The sequence below is a fragment of the Toxorhynchites rutilus genome, chromosome 2, assembly GCF_029784135.1.
Source record: "Toxorhynchites rutilus septentrionalis strain SRP chromosome 2, ASM2978413v1, whole genome shotgun sequence".
Lineage (NCBI taxonomy): Eukaryota > Metazoa > Arthropoda > Insecta > Diptera > Culicidae > Toxorhynchites > Toxorhynchites rutilus.
This window is the reverse complement of record NC_073745.1, coordinates 4,935,309-4,956,492: the sequence shown is the minus strand read 5'-3', so window position 1 is coordinate 4,956,492 and position 21,184 is coordinate 4,935,309. Positions and strand designations below refer to the sequence as shown.

The 21,184-nt window shown below is 39.6% G+C and overlaps 1 protein-coding gene across 27 annotated transcripts in view; it reads left to right on the top strand.

Annotated features, from left to right (window-relative positions):
- The window catches only part of LOC129766172 (plasma membrane calcium-transporting ATPase 1), a 208,624-nt gene that overhangs the window by 107,940 nt on the left and 79,500 nt on the right, over positions 1–21,184 (top strand). Inside the window, exons 1-2 of one of the 27 annotated variants that reach the window (XM_055766661.1) lie at positions 11,564–11,695; positions 11,815–11,854. The exons of 24 other annotated variants lie outside the window; for them this stretch is intronic. The gene's annotated coding sequence lies outside the window, so the exon portion shown is untranslated. Of the gene's footprint in view, positions 1–11,549; positions 11,696–11,814; positions 11,855–18,733; positions 18,896–21,184 lie in introns of those variants that run through there. 2 more of the 27 variants (XM_055766662.1, XM_055766657.1) reach the window with 2 other exon arrangements.

The following is a 21,184-nucleotide window of genomic DNA, read 5'->3' as shown; positions in this document are numbered from 1 at the left end:
TATACTCAAAAGTGTGTTTGAATTATAAATACAGAGCGGACCCCATTATATACCGTCTCCGCTTTCTCTTTCACTGTATATAATCGAGTCAAAACAAATTTTATCTGTTTTGTTTGTTTCCATTGATACGTCGACAGTGATGTGTACACAAATTGGTAACTTAGCTTTGAAGGCATTAGATGTATGGCTCATCATTATAGAAAATAATGTAATACTATTTTGTAGTCTACTGAACAAACAAGAAAACAATCATGTCAAATGTTCTGTGTGTTTTTGACTAAAAGTTTTTTTTGTGTTTTTTATGTTTCAACATTGAATCTGACAAGTTTAATCTGAAAAGCCTATTCGAAAAGGCTTAATCTGACAGGCAAAATCTTGATGGTTTGATTTAGACGGCTTATTCTAAAAGGTTGAATCTATAAAGCTGTGTCTGAATGGCTGAATCTAAAAGGCCTTATCTGAAAAGCTTAAAATGAGAGGCTCAATCTGCAAGGCTTAAGCTGAAAGGCCTAATATGGAAGACCTAATCTGAATGACCTGAACTGTAAGAACTGATCTGAACGATCTAACTGAAAGGCTGAGCCTGAAAAGCTGACTGAAAGGTGGAATCCTGCGGGCTTAATCTGAAAGGCTTAAGGTGGAAAGCTTAATCTGAAGGCCTTAGTCTGAGAGGATGAATTGCTGAGTCTTAAAGGTTTAGATTTAAAGGCATAAGCTGTAAGGCTTAATCCGGAAGGCTGGATCTTAAATGCTGTATCTGGACAGCTGGATCTAAAAGGCTTAACCTGAAAGACCTAAGAAAGGCTGAATTTGAAAAAGGCGGAATCTGGAAATGGCTGATTCTGGAAAATTCTGCATCTAAAAAGGCCGTATTTTAAAAAGGTCTGGATCTGGTTGATTTTGAAAAAGAATTACTTCGAAAAAGACTGAGTCTAGAAAAGGCTAACTCTGAAAAGGTTGATTCTGGAAAAAAAAGTTGACTCTGAAAAAGGCTGATTTTACAAAGCTGGTTCTTATAGGCTCAATCTAAAAAAAAACATTGGCTCTAAAAAAGGCTGTTTCCGAAAAAAATTTGGTTCTGAAAAATGTTTTCGTTGAAAAAGGTTGAACGAAAAACTGAATCTTATAGGCTCAATCTGAACAGCTGGAAAAGCTCCAAAAGGCTCCACCTGAAAGGATTAAGCTAACTCTGACGAAGGCTGGCTCTGAAAATAATTAAATCTGTAAAACTTGTTCTGGATATTAAAAGGGCAAAATTTGAGAAAGGAAGAATATAAAAAAGATGAATTCGGAAATGGCTGAATCCGAAAAAGGATGAATCTGAAAATGGATAAATTTAAAAAAGGTTGAATGTAAGAAAGGCTGAATTTGAATCTGAAAGGCTGCATCTTAAAAAGACTGACTCTGAATAAGCTAACTCTGAAAAAGGCAGAATCTGAAATAAACTGAATTTTTTATACACATAATAAATTTGAAAACGGATGAACATAAAAAGGGCTGAATCCGCAAAACGCCGTATCTGAAGAAAGAATAGTTTATAAAAGGGATGAATTTGAAAAAAGCTTGTTCTGGAAAAGGCTGAATCTGAGGAATGCTAAATGTAAAAAGGTCTGCATATGAATAATGCTGAATCTGAATCGCAGAATCTGGGAAGGTGAATCTGAGAAGCTTAATCGCTCCAACGTAATGCTCTCGTTTCCGGAACTTTGAACTTACACCCGGGTACAGAATTGAAAGTCGTAGACCTACGCCAAAACAAAAACCACTAGAAGCATTCTTGGATTGATCTTTTATTTGTTAATTTGTTGATTTAGGTGATGCAATGGTGATCATCTTGGTTTGTCCGATTTGGGGTGTTTTTACGCAACTAGTAAATGCAAATCGATTTTTATTTATGAAAATCACATATAATCGATACGAGTTTGGGTTTGCGAAAAGCTCTAAGTCTCTAGTTGCTAATACTACCATAAGGCGTTGGAATTATTCAAATTTTTATGTTTTTCAACGATTTTCCTCAAAGAGGAATTATGATCATGGTTTGACCACCTCTGATCATGGTTTGTCCAGCTTTAGAAATCACCATTTTTGAATGAAAACATTCGAATTCTCAAGTAGATGTTGCATTTATCATTGCTTTAGTTTACTGTTATCATATTGACTCAACATAGAGAAAGTTTATTTCTGCTATGTGCGAAGGACACAATAAACAAACTGCAGCGCACCAAGCGGTTGCCATAGGAATCATGTGGACAAAATGACATTATTGAATTGGACAACTCAGGATCAGAATTGAGTTCTTCTAAATGCGGTTATTTAATGGTTTAGCTATGTAAATCTGATACAAATGGTGTGCAAGCATGATGTTTACAATATTTGTAAGTGTTATAATCCAGAAAAGATGCGAAATAATCATCTGGTGATCGAATAAAAGTTAGCTCGAATGAGGGACGTATTGACACCAATAGATGGTTTATTTTATAATCCTTTAAAACATGTGATTCCGTAAAAATATATTATAAAACTACTGTAAATCATGAAAAAGACAATTTTATTTATATGTTTTGAAACATTCGAATATCTGATTTGACAAAGGTGTGCTGAATTAGAACATTAAAAAAGCTTTAACCAGATTTCATTATATTCTTGTTACTCCATCCATGAACATTATAGATAGAATGCAATTGAATAAAGGGTGTGTCACATCAAATTGCATCACGGAAAAAACGCTGTAGAAATTCGCCCAGTAGACCGATCCTTTTGAAAATTTTAGACAGTAAAATAAAAACTATTAAACAACTTTTGGCATTTTCTTTTTATTCATACTTCGAGCCCAAGCCCGTATGCTCGCACCTTCCTCTTTACCCCGTCCATAAGGTTCTGTACAACGTCAGGTTGTAGTTTTTTTTGAACAGAAATCCATTTTGTCTTGAAGTCCGCCTCTGATTTGACAACTTTTGGGTTCTTCCGGAGGGCCTGCTTCATAATCGCCCAATATTTCTCTATTGGGCGAAGCTCCGGCGCGTTGGGCGGGTTCATTTCCTTTGGCACGAAGGTGACCCCGTTGGCTTCGTACCACTCCAACACGTCCTTTGAATAGTGGCACGAAGCGAGATCCGGCCAGAAGATGGTCGGGCCCTCGTGCTGCTTCAATAGTGGTAGTAAGCGCTTCTGTAGGCACTCCTTAAGGTAAACCTGCCCGTTTACCGTGCCGGTCATCACGAAGGGGGCGCTCCGCTTTCCGCAAGAGCAGATCGCTTGCCACACCATGTACTTTTTGGCAAACTTGGATAGTTTCTGCTTGCGAATCTCCTCCGGAACGCTGAATTTGTCCTCTACGGAGAAGAACAGCAGGCCCGGCAGCTGACGAAAGTCCGCTTTGACGTAGGTTTCGTCGTCCATTACCAGGCAATGCGGCTTCGTCAGCATTTCGGTGTACAGCTTCCGGGCTCGCGTCTTCCCCACCATGTTTTGCCTTTCGTCGCGGTTAGGAGCCTTCTGAACCTTGTATGTACGCAGGCCCTCCCGCTGCTTGGTCCGCTGGACGAATGAACTTGACAAATTCAGCTTATTGGCGACATCCCGGACCGAACTTCTCGGATCACGTCTAAGCTGCTTAACTACGCGCTTGTGATCTTTTTCACTGACGGAGCATCCATTTTTGCCGTTCTTCACCTTCCGGTCGATGGTTAGGTTCTCGAAGTATCGTTTTAGTACTCTGCTGACCGTGGATTGGACGATTCCCAGCATCTTACCGATGTCCCGATGTGACAACTCCGGATTCTCGAAATGAGTGCACAGGATTAATTCACGACGCTCTTTTTCGTTCGACGACATTTTTCCAAATTTACGAAAAATTGACAGTGAAGCATGGTCAACGTGATCTATACACTCTTATCTGATTATAAGCGAAAGCTGAAAATATAATTCCTAAAAATTAAATTTCTACAGCATTTTTTCCGTGATGCAATTTGATGTGACACACCCTTTATATAGAAACTGGACAAACCTGGAATATGGTACTCATATTTTAGTTTCTAAATTCGAGTCACTGCTATTATCTCGATATATTTACGAACAAACTACCATGAATTGAGCTAGGCAAATGTTTTACATCGTGATCCTCATAATGTTTACTAGACATGAATTGAAGGAACACTCGTTGTTCGGTACTGAACTAGGAGTGCCTCCCTATCAATAATAATAATAAATAATAAATTAAGTTAAATATCGGACGCCACATTCAATTTTGTTGTACCTAGATTTTCCTGAGGCCTGTTACTCACAGTCATTTTGTGACATTCGAAACTCGATGTCTGATTGAGAATAAAAATTTATATACCGCCGTAGACTCTATTTTCCAACATTCACACTAATCTCAACGCAAAAATATCGATGAAATGTGAACAAATGATAAATTCGAATGAGGGTGAAAGGTTTGCGCATCTGTATTCATTCTGCGTTCCGCACCTCATCCGAGAGCCAAAATTCTCATCATGTGTCGAACGAACGCGAAGGCGGTGCAATCTTCGCGCAAATGAAGCGCTTAACTGCTGAGCTGTGGGAAATCGATTGCAGTTTTATCCTGCTTCTGCCTAAACACAAGCGATGAAAGCAGCAGTGGAGAGGTAGGATTCGATTGGAGTGCTGTACTGCAGTACCTCCATCGGTTACCCCCAACAGCGCTCTAAATAAGCGTCCCACGTTTGTTGGATCGTAAAGGGTGTGTCACATCAAATTGCATCACGGAAAAAACGCTGTAGAAATTCGCCCAGTAGACCGATCCTTTTGAAAATTTTAGACAGTAAAATAGAAACTATTGAACAACTTTTGGCATTTTCTTTTTATTCATACTTCGAGCCCAAGCCCGTATGCTCGCACCTTCCTCTTTACCCCTCTTTCTGTACAACGTCAGGTTGTAGTTTTTTTTGAACAGAAATCCATTTTCTCTTGAAGTCCGCCTCCGATTTGACAACTGTTGGGTTCTTCCGGAGGGCCTGCTTCATAATCGCCCAATAGTTCTCTATTGGGCGAAGCTCCGGCGCGTTGGGCGGGTTCATTTCCTTTGGCACGAAGGTGACCCCGTTGGTTTCGTACCACTCCAACACGTCCTTTGAATAGTGGCACGAAGCGAGATCCGGCCAGAGGATGGTCGGGCCCTCGTGCTGCTTCAATAGTGGTAGTAAGCGCTTCTGTAGGCACTCCTTAAGGTAAACCTGCCCGTTTACCGTGCCGGTCATCACGAAGGGGGCGCTCCGCTTTCCGCAAGAGCAGATCGCTTGTCACACCTTGTACTTTTTGGCAAACTTGGATAGTTTCTGCTTGCGAATCTCCTCCGGAACGCTGAATTTGTCCTCTGCGGAGAAGAACAACAGGCCCGGCAGCTGACGAAAGTCCGCTTTGACGTAGGTTTCTTCGTCCATTACCAGGCAATGCGGCTTCGTCAGCATTTCGGTGTACAGCTTCCGGGCTCGCGTCTTCCCCACCATGTTTTGCCTTCCGTCGCGGTTAGGAGCCTTCTGAACCTTGCATGTGCGCAGGCCCTCCCGCTGCTTGGTCCGCTGGACGAATGAACTTGACAAATTCAGCTTATTGGCGACATCCCGGACCGAACTTCTCGGATCACGTCTAAACTGCTTAACTACGCGCTTGTGATCTTTTTCACTGACGGAGCATCCATTTTTGCCGTTCTTCACCTTTCGGTCGATGGTTAGGTTCTCGAAGTATCGTTTTAGTACTCTGCTGACCGTGGATTGGACGATTCCCAGCATCTTACCGATGTCCCGATGTGAAAACTCCGGATTCTCGAAATGAGTGCTCAGGATTAATTCACGACGCTCTTTTTCGTTCGACGACATTTTTCCAAATTTACGAAAAATTGACAGTGAAGCATGGCCAACGTGATCTATACACTCTTATCTGATTATAAGCGAAAGCTGAAGATATAATTCCTAAAAATTAAATTTCTACAGCGTTTTTTCCGTGATGCAATTTGATGTGACACACCCTTTATCGATGCACTGCTGCTACTGCTGCATATAAAGTACATTTACGCGCGAAAATTATAAATTGAGTGTTTGTGTTTACACATTGGTGCACCAATGAGAGACAGACCGCACTCTGATGGATATTGAAAATGGACTCGATGTAATGTGTTTTTAGAATTTTTATCAGCAATCAATTATTCCGGAACGATGCCACGTGCTTCTCTGGTATAATCCCGGCTAATGGGGAGCATATGTTTTGGCTCTGCATTGTATCTGATTGCGGTCCACTTGTTGTTGAACCGTTGCAGAAAATGAGGTAAACACAATATCATTAGCTGTCTGTGAGAAGATGATGACGATAATGTGCATTATTATTTTTATAGACACGTTGAAAATTGCACTCAACGGTTTCTTTGCAAAACAGCCCAGGTGGATTTCACTTCTTTCGTCGTGTTGAAAATTCGACTCACGTACTCGTCACCACAGGATGGAGTGCATCGAACAGTCGAAAGCTTACAAGCGTTTCGTAATTATCGATAAAACACAGTGATTCCCGTTGAAAAAATATTTATATACGTGAAGGTTTTTATCGCTGCGACAAATGTCTTTATCGATGCTTGCCATGTTGTGTAATCGTTTGACTGACTAGATTTTTCTCCGATAAGAACCTGAAACCTGGTTTGTCAAGGGAGACCGCTATGAGCACTCTTTGGAATACGGCTAGGAAAATGCGTGGCTGGAACCATACAAACGAAAGTGAGGAATACTCTGACCGTTGGATTTTTAACTTTGCAAGGAAGGTTTGCCCCGACACCGTTCCTGCACAAAACGTCGTACGCGACATTCCACTTCAAAGCGATTATGAGAATTTTTCGATGGTGGAATTCTCAATTGCCCTTCTCTCATGTAACAATTCAGCTCCGGGGTCGGACAAGATTAAATTCAACTTGTTGAAGAATCTTCCCGACTTGGCAAAACAGCGTTTGCTGAACTTGTTCAACAAGTTTCTGGAGCTGAATATTGTCCCGCATGACTGGAGACAAGTGAGAGTGATAGCCATACGGAAACCCAACAAGCCGGCTTGCGATCACAACTCGTATAGGCCGATTGCAATGTTATCCTGTATTCGTAAATTGTTAGAGAAAATGATTCTACTTCGTTTGGACAAGTGGGTCGAAACGAACAATTTGCTGTCAAATACGCAGTTTGGCTTCCGCCGAGGTAGAGGGACAAATGATTGTCTCGCGCTGCTATCTTCTGAAATCCAAATCGCATTTGCTCGCAAAGAACAAATGGCTTCCGTTTTTCTCGATATCAAAGGGGCATTTGATTCAGTTTCCATGGAAATTCTCTCAGAGAAACTTCATAATCGTGGACTTTCACCAATTCTTAACAATTTCCTGTACAATTTACTGTCAGAAAAGCACATGATTTTCTCTCATGGCAGCTCGAAATCTTCTCGTTACAGTTTTATGGGCCTACCACAAGGCTCCTGCCTAAGTCCCCTCTTGTACAGTTTTTACGTCAATGATATGGATGATTGTCTAACTAGAGACTGCACGCTGAGACAACTTGCAGACGATGGAGTTATTTCCATCACGGGTACTAATCCCGTCGTTCTGCAAAAGTCGTTGCAAGATACCCTGAACAATCTGTTCACGTGGGCCCTCAAGCTGGGTATCGAATTCTCTACGGAGAAAACTGAAATGGTCGTTTTTTCTAGGAAGCACGAACCCGCCCAATTCCAGCTTCACCTATCCGGCAAAACGATCCAACACTCTATGTTTTTCAAATACCTGGGTGTATATTTTGATTCTAAGTGTACCTGGGGGAGACACATTGCGTATTTGAAACAGAAATGCCAGCAAAGAATCAATTTTCTCCAAACAATTACCGGAACATGGTGGGGTGCCCATCCAGGAGACCTCATTCAGTTGTACAAAACAACGATATTATCAGTGTTAGAATATGGCAGTTTTTGCTTCCGATCAGCTGCCAGGATTCATATTCTCAAGCTGGAGAGGATACAATATCGTTGCTTGCGTATAGCCATGGGGTGTTTGCATTCGACACATACTATGAGTCTCGAAGTTTTGGCAGGAGTACCCCCGCTTACTCTTCGGTTCACAGAATTATCCTACAGATTTCTCATCCGTTGCAAGATCATGAATCCATTGGTGATTGATAACTTCGAAAATCTACTCCAACTGACTCCTCAGTCAAGTTTTATGTCTATATACCATGAGTACCTTACCCACGACGTGCACCCTTCACCAGGCATCTCCAACCAAGTTTGCTTCCCATACTTCTGCAATTCCTCTGTCATTTTTGATCTGTCCATGCGACAAAAAATCCATGGAATCCCAGATCACCTACGCTCCGATTCTATTCCGCCGATATTTTCGGCAGAATATGGGAAAGTTGGATCTGATAAAATGTTCTTTACTGACGGTTCATTCATAAACGAGTCCACTGGCTTCGGCATCTTCAATGAAAATTCCAGTGCCTCTTTCAAACTCAAAGATCCTTGTTCCGTGTATGTCGCTGAACTGGGTGCGATATATTACGCATTAGGGATCATTGAAACATTGCCCATCGACCACTATTTTATTTTTTCAGACAGTCTCAGCTCAATAGAGGCAATTCGCTCAATGAAAGTTGATAAACGCTCATCTTATTTCCTAACAAGAATAAGACATCTATTGAGTGTTTTGGTCGAAAAATTATTCAAGATTACCTTAGCATGGGTTCCCTCTCATTGCTCGATTCCGGGGAATGAGAAAGCGGACTCGCTAGCTAAGGTGGGCGCTTTAGAAGGCACACTTTTTGAAAGGCAAATTGCTTATAATGAATTTTTCCACATTCCTCGTCAGTATACGCTCGTAAGTTGGCAGCGCATGTGGAGTGGTGATGAGTTCGGTCGTTGGTTACACACGATTATCCCTAAGGTCTCGACGAGGGCATGGTTCAAGGGATTGAATGTAGGTCGTGATTTCATTCGCGTGATATCTCGGCTTATGTCCAATCACTACAACCTAAACGCGCATCTCTATCGCATTGGGCTCGCAGCAAACAATCTTTGTGATTGTGGCGATGGCTACCACGACATCGAGCATGTTGTCTGGTCGTGTATCCGGTTCCATGCTGCTCGCTCTCAGCTCTCTAGAGCACTGAGAGCACAAGGCAGACAATCGGATATCCCCGTCCGGGACATCTTAGGTAGCCGGGATCCTGATCTTCTGCTTCATCTATACCTGTTCCTCAGAAACGCCGATGTCAACGTTTAATGATGTTTCCTTCGTTGTGTCCCCGTTTCATATCCCTCCTATCCGTTCGATAAACTTTTACTTAGTCGCGGCAATACATACACACACTCTTTACAGATGCACGGGCCAAAGGTTGTGCAGTCCACTGATGATTCAACAAGAGCCAAAGGTTGTACCGCTCATGACAACTCTACACGAACTGATGATTGCGCCGGCTAGTGACCATTCTATCCTGGATTCCTCGAGTCGAGAAAGACGCACCACGCTAGATATGGGGTACAGACTAGGGGGGCGTTGCTGATTAATGGTCAGCTGCATCCCAATAGGAAGTATCCCGTGTCGGGCACACGTACAGAGCATCGAAGACTGCGACATACCAATTATGAGAACACTTGTAATACTAACCTCGAGTCAACCGCGAGTAATCGGTTACATATTACTAACATAGTCTAAGCAAATATTGTCAAAATATTGAACTCCCGGCCCCGTTAGGCTGACGCCATATGAGCCTTAATAAAATATATATTTTGGATTAAATTAAAAAAAAAAAAAGAAGAACCTGAAACGTGTTTCTGGGGAGTTCATGAAGAAAAAATTAATAAAATTGTAAATGAGATACGGTTTGAATGCATCCAACTTGGCGTCAACTATCCGATCCATGAAGTTGAACGAATCCATTATCCATTTCCGCTAGATTACCACTCCAATCGAGTCGGAGTGATGCGGGCGCTTCGTTAATGTTCATGAAACTTCCAATGTAGTCATAAGCCCTGGAATCACTACAACCAAATCCTTTCTGTACGTCGTGAAGTAAACGTCCAGCACAACCCCTCCGCCCTCGCAGTTCATTGCAGGGTCGCAAGGTCCTTTGTGAAATCCTAACACCGGTGACTCTAAAATTAGCAATGTGTCGATAACCTCTCGTTGACGTATTATTACCCGCTTCGTTAGCGCATTCATACGTTCGGCCTAGGTGACCTTTGCTAAAAATAATAAAAAATATAGAACAAAAAGCAATCTGCATACCTGCCAAACAAAACGCCCACATTTGCGAAAGCTTTTTTGACGCCCAGCCCTACTTGCTACTGGTTGTTTTCACGAAACATTGTAGTTGTAATATTAATGAGTGTGCCCTGTGTCAACCGATGCAAATATTTCCTGCTTCTGGGTGTGTCCCTCCCATGTTTGAAGGAATTCCACTGCCGCTGATGAGAAACGAGAGTACTTTGCTGATGAATACCAAAATTCCTGCCGCGCTGGAGTCATAAGAAGCTGTTGTTGCCAGAGCGATGATGGCGCTGAAGTGTTTACCTTGGTGGATCGAAGATTGCATGGCTTAAATTAGCGGGAGTTACGTCATGGATTTGCAGAGGAGTGTTATTCATTTTAAAAACTAATGTATTAATCGCGTGGAACCAGAGAAACATTCATTGGACAATCGTGTTCCATAGAAACAATTCTAAAATGTGTTTTATGAATGTGAGGTTACTCGTTTTGGACTCAAAAATTCTTTCCGAGCTAGACGAGCTTGAACACCTAGAATTTAGAGTCACCAGTGAAGTAGTGATCACTTCGTCAACTTAATTGAAAGACGCGACTAGAACGATCATCAACTAGAGTTTAAAAGTTCAACCGTTTTTTTTTATTTGCAAACGCAAATGTTCTACTCAATTTAAATCTAGATTCGAACTGTTACAATTCAACAATGGTCAAGTTCCGTGCATACTCACAATTAGCTCTCATCCGAAGACACACAAATATCTCGCATCGCCCATTGTTTCGCCTGCCAGCTCACAGAGTACTAAAATTGTGAAATAAGCTGAATAATGCATCGCTCCACACGTTGTTTAGGTCACCAGCCCACTGAATGGGCTGGGCTGATTATGGCCGATGGGTGGACGCGGCGAGAGACAACAGCACCTTTTTGGCGTGGGAGTTGTGCCCTGGGGTAGCAGCAGCAGCGGCGAATGAGCACTAAAGATGATGATGACGATGATGATGATGATGATGATAGTGTTTTCGCTCCAGTATTGTCTAATGTTTGGCTTCGGTGCCCCTCTCGGACCAACAATGGGTAGTCGACCAAACTCTGGCGTGTATAGAATCTAGAATTAGGTTTATTTTGTTAGCAAAGAAAAAAACAATAATAGTTAGTTGCATTGTTAAGTACTTGTGTGCGGTAATGTAAGGCTCTTACAACACCACCAATTCCCGGGTGCCCTCGCCCTAGGGATGTGGTCGTATATATAGAACGTATATATAGGGCCATTTTGGTGCTTTATTTCCAGTTTCGAATTTGCAAAGTGAAGTGCACTGCATTAGTGATGACGAAGACGAAAGTGGTTTTCGCCATAGAGTTTACGAGCGCATTACCGCTGCAATCGTGACGGGCCACACCTACTCTATCGTCTATGGAGCATGGTGGGAGAGATCGTTAGCGAAATGGTTAGAATTTGATACGATGTGGTTATATATAAATATAAATTTATAGTATTGTACACATTCTCCTTGAGTGTTGATTAATATTTCCGAATCTAATCGTTCTATTTTTCTCCTTTTTTCAGGTTGGTTGAAATTGACTTTGGAATTACACCCACAAATTAGGTAAATTCATTTGATATTATGCACACATTGAAAATTTTTCGTTTTGTGAGACACTATGCAATTAGAGAAATCAGGTTTAACTTGGATAACTGGGATAAATTTTATACGCGCCTTCGTAGAATCTTAATAGTTGGTACAATTTTGCGTTTTTTGGGCTGATGGAATAGGTTATCGGATCGTATATTGTTTCCTAAATTACAATCATGAGAAAATCTCAGTCAATTCTAACCCCTATCTATGTCGGTCTTCTCTAGAAATCAGATGTGATTCGGTTTTGTATGCGATCTTCCAGCAGTAATGTGTCTCCGGAACAATTTTTACCTGCACATTATGATTCAATATAAAAACCATTTACTCTTGTCAAAAACCATGATATTCAGTCGGCATCTACACCCAAACTAGCGTTGACAGAAAACATTTCATCTTTGGCAGAGATGATGCCATTTCATGTGCTGGAGAGTCAAATGCGCAAATAATAAGCTGTTTTAAAAGCTTAAAAATGGTTTGTATGTATGCGAGCAGACATCTCTTTCTGTTTTCTTTTCTCATTTCATTTGGGATTGCGTCAAAAAAAAAAATCCATACGACGCCAATGGGGGTAGAACCAAGGCCGGCTGGAATGCAAAGCTATTTCACACGACCACGCTATCCACATGGCTAATGATGCATCAGCAGTTGTTCAGCAAATACGGTATAATATTGCACCTGATTATATAATGAATCTGGGAAGTGTTTTCTAAGAGTTAAAAAGGAGCGCATGAAGGTGAACAATATCTATCACGGTCTGGGCCGTGTATGTGGCAAAGTATGCGGAAAGCTTATTTGTCTTTTGTTTCGTTCGCTCGTATTAATCTTATATTGCTGTACCATGTATATTATACAAATGCTTACCAGTATTTGTGAGTCATGGCATTTTCTGTTATGTTATGTCTCATTTAATGTCATAAATCGGGATGACAAAACATGAGCTAAAAATCAATTTTGGGTGTAGAGATCAAAAAAGAGTACTAGCTCAGTACAGCTTAAAACGATTATTCTCCATGATATGGTCTGGTACTCGTAATTTGGTAAATCGGTTAACATTTTCCAGTAGGCCTCATCGGATCTAGTTGATGACTCTAGTGCCAAAAAAGAATCCAAGCAAATCTCTTATCTAAGAATTCAATTTGCTCAAGAAGTTTATTCTATACTGCATTCTGAAGACGGGGTGACACATTTCGATGAACTGCTAGATTCCTAAATATTTTCTCCGCGTGTCATATTTCTCGTCTCCTTCTCGCCAATATGCATCTCGCAGTCGCCGGTGTTGGCTATTCTTTCTCTCCATATTTGCAGCGTTCTAAGCTGCAACACATTTTGCCTATTATTAGGCCTTGTTCTCACTGCAGCGTCAGCGTGACTTGGGCGGGGCGTGTGATAATTACGATTAATCGTGTGTGCTCTTACCGATGTGTTCACACTAGGCTGAAGTGTCGTGAGCGTGATTTTGGCGTGTGGCTGGCGTGCAAAGGAAAACACTTCACGCCTGCGATATTTGTACTCCCCCGCTTCTCTCTTACATATGTTTGTTTGTGGTAGTGACATAATTTTGATTTTTCGCGTTTTTTTTACGTTTTTCACCGTCCGATTTTTGTTCCGGATACGTCCAACGATGTTGGAATATTTAAAAATAAACCAGTTTTCATTTTTTCATTCAAAAACACACATTGACAATAGCAGATATATGCGATTTTTTCAGTGTTGCGCGGTACAATTTTTTTTTTATTTCCAAAGAGTCTGGCTGGGTAAGGGAGTAAAAAGTGCCCCCAAACCAAACCAACAGCTGGATGGAAAATATTGTATAGGGTACTAAAAATTAAATTTTGACAGTAGTACCATATATTTGAGTTCATATATGGTACAGCATAGGATCTATGGTGAAAATGCACCTTTCGTTTTTTTCACGCCATTCTCAATATTTTGAAACAATTTTTTCATCAAAAAATCAAATGCAAAAAAAAATTTAATTAATTTTTGTTTTTAGTTTAAATTATTTTTTTTATTTTGAGATTCAGTACTACTCTAGTTTGTATTCAAATTTCTTCCTAAGTCTATTTTAGGTATATGTGTTTTTTTTCAGACTTTTTAGAGTGTTTTTCGCGGTACAAAAAAGATTATATATATTTTCAGGCATTTCGAAATTTTGAAAAAAAATATTTTTATAAAAAAATACTTTGAGACTCACTTTTGCTCTAATTTTTATTTAAATGCGTTCGTAGGTGTTGCTTTTTCCACATGTAGCGTAATTTTTCCTTGAATTTTTAAGAGGATTACGCGAAAAAAATATGTTTTTGGCCTTTGGGCATTTTTAATTTATTTTGAATTTAGAGACCCAGTACTGCTCTAATATTTATTTAAATTTTGTTTTTCATATGTATAAATTTTGTCGGTATATTTAGAGCATTGTGTTGTACAAAGATCTTCTTTCTCGTATCTTAAAATATATGAGATTATCTTTACATTGGATTTAGATAGTTTTTCAAATTCATAAAAGTCAGCAATATGACAGAGTTCTGTGAGAAAAAATCAAGTCCTTGTGAAAAGATCATTCGGATTAATGAGAACAACACTTAAAAAAATGCAATTTTTTATTATTTTTTAGTTATAATCTTACAATTGAAAACCACGAATACAATAAAATAAACGATTTCAAGAAAATAAAAATAATAATGCAGACGATGAAGAAAATTATTTTTGTGTCTCGCAATGCTCTTAAAAATTCAGGAAAAAATTACGCCACATGTAGAAAAAAAGACACATACGAACGCATTTAAATAAAAATAAGAGCAGAAGTGGGTCTCAAAGTAATATTTTTTTCTCAAAATTTCGAAATATAATTTTTTTGGCACCGCATATTTATATTTTTTATTATTAGATTTTTTTTATGGAAAAATTGTCTGGAGATATTTATCGATACACTTTAGTAAGATGTACCTTCAGTATTTTTTCTTATTTTTGTCTCAAAGCTATTGAGAATGGCGTGAAAAAAAACTAAAAGGTGCATTCTTCACCATAGATCCTATGGTGTATCATATAAGGACTAAAATATATGGTACTACTGCCAAAATGTTTTATTTAGTACCCTATACAATATTTTCCATACAGGTGCTGATTTGGTTTGGGGGCACTTTTTACTCCCTTACACAGCCAGACCCTTTGGAAACAAAAAAAATAATTTTTTGTACCGCGCAACACTGAAAAAAAAATCACACATATCTAGAATAGCCGTAGGAACACATTTAAATATGTATTAAAGTAGTACTAAATCTCTAAATCCAAAAATTTTTTTTTTCAAAATTTCAATATTATTTAGTGCTCCAATATTTGATAAATTTTTTTTGATAATTTTTCTTGATATACCGTGTTAAGATGCACATTCAGTATTTTTTTCAAATTTTTATCTCGATGCTCTTGAGGATTGTGTGAAATAAACGAAAAAGTACGTTTTTCACCATAGACCCTATGCAAAACCACATAATAGGGGTTCAAAAAAAAAACACCGCCAAAATTCCTTATTTGATATTCTATACAATATTTGCCATACAGCTGGTGATTTGGTGTGGGGTCACTTTTTACTCCCTTGCCCGGCCAGACCCTTTGAACTCAATATCTAAAAAACCTGAGTTTTAGTATAAAAATTTGACAACTCCTTAACACTAGAACTATCGACCGGTCAAAATGACAAGTTGTATCATTTGTTCACAAGATTTTATGATGAAATTTTATTTGATACTAGCTTACCCGGCAAACTTCGCCCCCCAAAATTTATTTTTCGTTATCACATCCACGTTTTCTTACTAAGCGCACGTTCATGGGTCCAATCTGAACTGTTCATTGATTGATCTTCTAATCTATCCTTTAAAATTATTTTTTACTATAAAGTTCCAGTACTTCTACCAAAACTCAAGAAAATGTGATAGAATGAAGACAGCCCTAAATCGGACAGCCCCTTTCTCGAGTTTTGCTTTTATCAACACATTCGGCGATCCATTTTTATTTATATGGATAGAAGACGATATTAAAATCCATTTCCACTTTCGAACGAAGATCAATTTCGTTACCGCAAACATCAAATGGACTAAAAACAATTGTCAATATGTAATTGTAGAACACATGCGAATAGAATTTTTCGAATTTTCCCATATTCCCTCAGAACTTTCCGAAATTTTTCAATTGTCATGTTTGGTTGGAATATGTGCATTATTTTTATGGGACCCCTCTCCTTTCCAGAGGAGGAAGGAGTATCATACCATCATAGAAACATTTATTGTATCTAAAAATCCTCACATCCAAAATTTGGCTCAATTTGCTTGATTAGTTCTCGAGTTATGCATAAATTTGTGTTTCATTTGTATGGGAGCGTTTGTGCACCCGTGGCCGAGTGGTTAGCGTCTCACATTATCATGCCGGGTGTTCGGGTTCGATTCCCGTTCTGGCCGGGGATTTTTCGTAAAAGAAATTTTCTTCGACTTGCACTGTGGTCATGCGTATTCTAGAGCTGGCCCCTCGGAACACATTCAAGGCGTGTTATTTGGTTTAAGAAGTCTCAACTAAGTATTAATAAATGACGCTAATTAATGCATACGTTGAGACGGACGTTGCATACGTTAATCGAAACTTAGCATAGTTTGATTCCATTTGTTTCATTAGTTCTCGAGCACCCTCAGCACTCCCCTCTCCCTCTCTTAAAAACCTCCATATGCCAAATTTGAATCTATTTGCTTGATTAGTTCTCGAGTAATGTAGAAATTTGTGCTTCATTTGTATGGCAGACACCCCCCCCCTAAGAGAGGAGGGAGGAGTATCTAACCACCATATAGAATCATTTATTGCACCCTAGAACTTCCACATGCCAAATTTCGTTTCATTTGCTTGATTATTTCTCGAGTAATGTAGAAACTTGTGTTTCATTTGTATGGGAGCCCCCCTTTAGAGAGGGGGGAGGAGTGTCGACAGGGGACAGAGGAGACAGACACACAGAAATACATTTTCATATATATATATAGATTTTATAATAATACTATGACTCTTTCTGAATATAGTTTTTTTCCTTTGAAATTTTTATATTTTGACTACCAAAATCATACTGGTCAAAATTATCGGTATGATAAAATAGTTATATAAAAACTGTCGGTAGCTCTTGTGTTAATAAATGACCCGTTATATTTGACAGAATGTATTCGTATATCGTACTGAACAGTATATTTTTCTGGTTGCTAGTAGTTCTTGTGCTGTGCCTACCAGAAGATCAACCAGAAATAAGTTTTGTCGTTAAACACAATGAAATAGTTCAAGTGTGCGACGCAAGTTTCCCGTATATCACAGATTTTGATAGTAAAGTTCAATGATCTGTAAATATTGATAGGACTTGATTCTTTCTATGATGTAATGGGAAACCAATTGAGCATTTTTTACTTTGACATGGCACGAATCGCGCGTAAGCTGTTAAACATAAAAGATCAAAAAACGAACCTACAAAGAATCACACTACGAACTTCTTGAGTACTGTTATATGGTAATGTTAACATTTGTGTTGAATCTTATTAGATTCGGTGTAGAAAATGTGTTGTGTCGAAACGTCCCTTTCATTTTTCATATTTTTTAGGAAAAAATTACAACACCGCGTTGAACGCTGGTCAATGGTTCCAAATGACGCTGGTTTGACAAATTCACATTCTTTCCTCAAACATTTATAATACATAAACAAAAAAACATTACTGCGGTATTCCGAATTCCCATTGTGGTGGAGGCGGATTTATACGATGTAAACATGGATTGTTCATTTTATTTTCCCTATTGATAGAATACTGTTTGTTATTATCAAATTGTCGAATTTTACTGCACCGAACTGCGGTTTGAAATTTCATGGCGTATTATTTACATGCAGAACAAATAGTGTCAGCCCCCACAATTCGTCTGCTGTTATTTGTCAGTGGCGGCGTGTGCGATGCTGCTGATGCTGACTAATTAACTTACAAAACCTTAAGTTTTCTATGACTAAAATATCAGACAAACCGAAAACAATTTTGCGTCACCTTTCCCGCATTGTGTAGAATGGATATGACGCACCATTTTGTGGACTTCCAGGGAGAACCATGCTGTTTTGTGATGATAAATGCCAATGGATACTGACGCAAGCAAACCGGCGGCGGGATCTATTCCTGAAGATAAATTCGTAGCTCAGTCAGCGGCGTGCGAAATGATGATTATGATATTTTCGCCTATTTACTTTCCATTTCGGAGCATTTTTCAAAGTTCCACTCGAGCGGTTATTATCATTCGGTCGGTGGGGAGAGTGGCGGTGGTACGTGATGTTACGGATAGATGCGCCTTTCCCCGAACCATGACCAGCTCAACGACAACATTCCTCCACTGTGCATACTACCCTCTCCCGTTTCGATCGATGCTACCATCCATAAAGGAAGGTGGCGGACCTGCTGGCTATACATATTTCTCTCCTCGGCGTGTATTTCAACGGTTTTTCTAGCACTATCGTGTGCCGAGAACGATTTTGTTTCAGAAGCAATGTGCATATGATACAAACCGGTTCGAAGTCAGAAGAGGAATTCTTTGAATTGCAATTAAAACGCTTAGCTATTTAGTAGCTCGCTTGTTTCGCGCTCGGTCATTCTGGGCCTCCTCCTCTTCCTTCTCTGCCTACCTTCATCAACCCATCCACACATCGCGCACTTGAAATGCTGAGCGCAATCAGCACCGGCTTACTTTATTTTTTCTCCCTCTAACGTGTATGCCACAAACTACGAAAAACCAGTTGAAAGTAAGCAGCGAATGGCAGCAGCATTTCAGCGCAGTGAATGGTGTGGTAGCAGCTACCCATTGACGTAAATGACGCTAGGAACCGAAATTGGTCGCCGACTACTGACAGATACGGTTCCTCTTGGTCTTGCTCGGCCTCCGTTGTAGTCTGGGTTGTGTTTGCTGAAAAAGGTTCTACTTCGCGTGTGCTGCCGCTGCTCCTCCTACTGCCTACTGCGAAAATATGTAAGTGCTTACAGTAAAAAATGACTCCTCGGTGTGAGACTTATTTAGCGCTGTTTAGCCGGTGGTTGAGACATTTTGCAAATAGTTCTGCTAAGATCATTGCAAGTGGTGTGACGTCAGTCGGAGATAGATTCGGCGGTGTGCATGAATTTGTGTTTGGACCTTTTGCTCAGGCGGAGGTATCTTGTGGTGGTTTTGTGTGATTTGTGGCGTTGTGTCTGCAGTCTGACGGATGATGGCGTAAACCGATGACTGTTTTTGGATTGGTCCAAATGGGTGATCGTCGTCGTCGTGCACACACTGATGAAGGTTTCCTTGGAAGCTTTATTTAGAGAAAATTGCCGCCTGAGTTGTTTGCTTTGCCCCATGTATGCGAGATGATTTTTCGTTGTTTTGAGAGTTAGTAATTTGTTGCGTTGCTGTCTACTGACGAGGTGGATTGGGGCAATTAGCTTTGTGAAAAACTTTTATCGAACAAATGTGAAAATTGCTTACATTCCTAGCAACTGGATTGCAGCGTGGTCATCGCGTTGAACAAATCGGAAAAGTGTTTATGTTTCGAGATCGAGTGGAGAACAAATAAATATTGATACAACCCAATAATGCTTTTTTTTCGCTCAACCATGTCTTGAATGCGTACAGAGAATGTTTATGCATTGTACATGCTAGACGAACTTGGCATTTCTGTCAACTTCAACCACCCAAAAAGTAACCTCGTAACTCGGCCCATCAATACCGAAGTCAGGGGTTGATTGACTGACAGATGATATAAAATCGATGTCGATAAACAGGCGTTTCGAGTTAATTGATATTCGATTGAATAGTGATGCGGCATGCGTGAAATTTCAACTGTTTTACGGTCATGTAGCACATTGGATTGAATAGACTTTTTTTGCGTAACGCCCATTCTTTTTTTTTTTTTTTTTATCTGTATTATAGTGATTTTCAACTCATTTGGCTGGTTCGTCACTTTTTACTTCCATTTTTGGAAGAATGTCGGGTGTGAGAATTGAACTCGTGACCTTTAGCGTGAGAGGCATGGATGTTACCACTACGCCAGATCGCCTCCACACGCCCATTCTTATGTTTAATCACTTTATTTATATTGGGTTTGTTGAAATATTTGCGTTCTGTGGTGAGAGCTATCATGACATCGAGCGTGTGGACAGGTCTTGTACGATTTTTATTTTGCTAGGGCGCACCCGAATTACTCAGGGCACTAGGAAAATAATGGAACTTTCCTGTTAGAGACTTTGTAGCTAGTCGTGATCGGAGCCTTATTTTTCACCTTGTCCTTTCCTCAGAAGTACGGTTACCACTGTCTGTTTCCTTTACTCTAATCTTCATGTTCAGACCCGCGTCAGTCCCTGGAAACTGGCAGTAAATTGTTCCTGTGGACTCATTGTTTGGTTCTTTTCCGGTACAATGTTCATTGAGCATGACCGATCCACATAGCGGCCGAAAAAACGAGTGACAAGCGCATATTTTATTGCGCTGCAGGTCATTCTGTTTTCGCTTTTGTATGATGATGAATGGTGCTTAGCTATCATTGCACAATGATCCAGGAGATGCATTTAAGTGGAAACTAGCATTTAGAGCTTGACAGTTATTCTCTAGACAAAAACTGTCTTAGACAAAGTTGTTACTCATGATAGAGGGCTCGTTTTTATGTTGTCAAAAATAGGGTGACCAAAATTATCGATGAAATAAAAGATCTAACTTTCTTATCTTCATAGATAGAGGTAAACATAGTCCGACAATGTTGTAGCTCCATTTATTTGAGACATCTTTGTAGAACAAAGTTTTTCTCTATCTCTTGAAATAACCGATATAAAGCCTTTTTTCTAAGTTACGTTAGGGTCACCATGAAAAAAAAACTGTTTTTTTGCTCTAACTGTTATATTTCAAATTTTACATGCAAATTGTCTTCGAAAGACTTTTAGAGCATACTAATACAAACATTTTTCGATGCAGAACTTGTCAATATCTCAACTTTACTCAAAGTTATTGATATTTCTTCCCTAAAAACACGCTCTTTTCATTTGTTTGTCATTCTTTCTGGGGCAAACATAAAAAATGTTTGTTGACGGAATTTGAAAAAACAGATTTCACTCTATATAATATGTAAATTTCAAAAATATGTTATTTTTTGTGTTTGAGTAAATTAAAATTGAAATCATGAGTTTTTAGATGAAAACCCATCAATAACTTCGTGCAGGATTGGATATTGGAATTGATAAGCTCTAAAAATCGTACGGAGATCATTTTGATGTAGAATTTTAAATATAA